This window comes from Oncorhynchus nerka, linkage group LG9a (assembly GCF_034236695.1).
Source record: "Oncorhynchus nerka isolate Pitt River linkage group LG9a, Oner_Uvic_2.0, whole genome shotgun sequence".
NCBI classification, from domain to species: Eukaryota; Metazoa; Chordata; class Actinopteri; order Salmoniformes; family Salmonidae; genus Oncorhynchus; species Oncorhynchus nerka.
The window spans coordinates 57,036,530-57,039,970 of record NC_088404.1 but is presented as its reverse complement, the minus strand read 5'-3'; the positions used below and the strand labels follow the sequence as shown (position 1 = coordinate 57,039,970).

Sequence of the window (3,441 nt, the reverse complement as noted above, 5' to 3'; positions counted from 1 at the left end):
TTGTACTTGCTGAATGCCCCAGTCTTTCTAGCCTGTACCTGGCATTGTTGAAAAACAATTTAACAATTAATAAAAAGGTCATACATTTTTCACCATAAGCTCCTAGAATAGGTTATATTATATTAAAGTTTTTCCCAAAGCAGCCAATTAAATGAATGCAGTTAACTTAAGTTCAATCACAAAGGCTGGTCTGAGTGCATCTATTCACAGTTTCATTCTAAGTTCAACACAATTCATATAGCATTTTATCATGAGCACAGTGGGAATTTATATATGTGATGTTTAAAGAATGTCTTGCCCCCAGAGTGAGAGCGAGTGAGAGAAAGAGTACAATGTGCTGTGGTAGGTTTTTTTCAATGCCGTATCACCTTCTTTATTTGAACAAAAAACTCATTGTTTATCATAACACAAACACATCTTGGACAATTTGACAAGTGGTCCCTCAACACCCAATCCTCATGCCTCATTGTTTGTTCTTATTCCCAATCAACAGTCTTGATCTTCCTCTTCTGCCATGGTGGATGAGCTACCTTTTCTGGTAAATACAGGGCAACTACAGACCTGTGTGGCAAAAAAAGCTTTTACTAGCTAGCTAAGTTGATGACAAAAATGGTAACATTATATTAAAATAGCATTATTTTAATGCTAACATTATATTAAAATAGCACACATAGCCCACAGACTTTACTATAGTATCAGTAAAATAGACTGGGCTTTGGTCTATCTGCACATCTAAAGCCCTACTATGTGAATGGGACATTTCTGCTAGGATTGAGGAATTATCTGGAATGCTCAACTAAATGATCAAGATAGTCAAGCAAATTTTCAAAAGCATCGAGCATCTTACCACAGATCTTTGACCAGCTTGTTTACAAATAGCAAACGGGGCTTACCTTGTCACACAGATCCAGTGACGCCTCTCGCTTGAGGTTGGAAAACGATAAATGCGCATGTTTGCTTATAGGAGTAGTTGATGCAATCTTGTACATAGCACAGAACCGCCCTTGCTTCTGATCGAAGGAGAGACCTATAGTTACCTACAAAAGCCAGGGTAATGAAAAAAATTATAGTAATAAAAAAAAATGCTAGACAAGAATACATATGAGAAATACACAATATTAATTACTTACACAAGAAACTAAAAAGGCTATAATATCTACTTGCTAGGTTACTTGCGACTTTTCGATGAAAGTTTGCATGGAGAAATGTGTAGGTTTTTCCTACCCTGGGGCTTGAGTTATTATGTCAAAGCTTGCGACAGGATTGTTTAGTTAAGTATGATCACCACATCAGCGGCTAATTGGAATTTCATTTTGGGGCGGTAATCACAGGTGAATATATTGATAAAAGTTATCTTGTCTGAGAGTGATTTGTGCAGTTATCAAAATGTTAAACAGGGTAAACCTACATGAAACACAGACCTTATATTAAGTAGTTTTAAAATCCCCTACAGAATAATTAATGGAGGAAAAACTATTGGAACCATTTACAGGTTTTACCAATAGGTTTTATGACTCATATTGTGGTACTCAATATGGACTACAGTATAGGTCGAATGTGATAGTCTACCTATACCTACTCAATATGGACTACGGTTTAGGTCGAATGTGATATTCTGTATATACAGTGGCTTGCGAAAGTATTCACCCCCATGCCATTTTTCATATTTTGTTGCCTTACAACCTGGAATAATAATAGATTTTTGGGGGGGGGGTTGTATAATTTGATTAAACAGCATGCCTACCACTTTGAAAATGCAAAATATTTTTATTGTGAAACAAACAAAAAATAAGAAAAAAAAACTGAAAACGAACTTGCATAACTATTCACCCCCCCAAAGTCAATACTTTGTAGAGCCACCTTTTGCAATAATTACAGCTGCAAGTATCTTGGGGTAATATCTCTATAAGCTTAGCACATCTAGCCAACGGGATTTTTGCCCATTCTTCAAGGCAAAACTGCTCCAGCTCCTTCAAGTTGGATGAGTTTCGCTGGTGTACAGCAATCTTTAAATCATACCGCAGATTCTCGAATAAGGTCTGGGCTTTCACTAGGCCATTCCAAGACATTTAAATGTTTCCCCTTAAACCACTCAAGTGTTGCTTTAGCAGTATGCTTTGGGTCATTGTCCTGCTGGAAGGTGAACCTCTGTCCCAGTCTCAAATCTCTGGAAGACTGAAACAGGTTTCCCTCAAGAATTTCTCTGTTTTTAGTGCCATCCATCATTCCTTCAATTCTGACCAGTTTCCCAGTCCCTGCCGATGAAAAACATCTCAACAGCATGATGCTGCCACCACCATGCGTCACTGTGGGGATGGTATTTTTTGGGTGAAGGGAGGTGTTGTGTTTGCACCAGACATAGCGTTTTCCTTGATGGCCAAAAAGCTTAGTCTCATCTGACCAGAGTACCTTCTTCTATATGTTTGGGGAGTCTCCCACATGCTTTTTGGCTAACACCAAACTTGTTTGCTTATTTAGTTCTTGAAGCAATGGCTTTTTTTCTGGCCACTCTTCCGTAAAGCCCAGCACCGGTGGAGTATACAGCTTAAAGTGGTCCTATGGACAGATACTCCAATCTCTGCTGTGGAGCTTTGCAGCTCCTTCAGTGTTATCTTTGGTCTCTTAGTTGCCTCTCGGATTAATGCCCTCCTTGCTTGGTCCGTTAGTTTTGGTGGGCGGCCCTCTCTTGGCAGGTTTGTTGTGGTGCGATATTCTTTTAAAAAATTAATAATGGATTTAATGGTGCTCCGTGGGATGTTCAAAGTTTCAGATATTTTTTTATAACCCAACTCTGATCTGTACTTCTCCACAACTTTGTCCCTGACCTGTTTAGAGAGGTCCTTGGTCATCATGGTGCCGCTTGCTTGGTGGTGCCGCTTGCTTGGTGGTGCCCCTTGCTTAGTGGTGTTGCAGACTCTGGGGAATTTCAGAACAGGTGTATATATACTGAGATCATGTGACACTTTGATTGCACACAGGTGCACTTTATTTAACTAATTATGTGACTTCAGTAGGTAATTGGTTGCACCAGATCTTATTTAACGGCTTTATAGCAAAGGGGGTGAATACATATTCCCTTACCACTTTTCAGTTTCTTATTTTTTATTTCACTTCACCAATTTGGACTATTTTGTGCATGTCCATTACATGAAATCCAAATAAAAATCCATTTAAGTTACAGGTTGTTATGCAACTATAAGGGATTTCCTCCTCTTCTTCCGAAGAGGTGAAAAGGATCGGAGGACCAATATGCGGCGTGGTAAGTGTCCATGGTTCTTTTAATGAGAATTAGTACACATGAACAACTGAATACAAAAACAATAAACGTGGAATGAACGAAACCCAAAACAGTACCGCGTGGTGAAAAACACAGACACGGAAACAAACACCCACAAACACACAGTGAAACCCAGGCTACCTAAGTATGATTCTCAATCAGAG

General features: G+C 39.0%; 1 long non-coding RNA gene across 1 annotated transcript; it reads right to left on the bottom strand.

Annotated features, from left to right (window-relative positions):
- Positions 1-353: 353 nt before the first annotated feature.
- LOC115134811 (uncharacterized) lies at positions 354-2,907 on the bottom strand. The gene is made up of 3 exons (XR_003864387.2): positions 2,826-2,907; positions 894-1,037; positions 354-561 (listed from the first exon to the last, which is right to left on the bottom strand). It is a non-coding gene; the product is annotated as an uncharacterized LOC115134811 (long non-coding RNA).
- Positions 2,908-3,441: the final 534 nt, after the last annotated feature.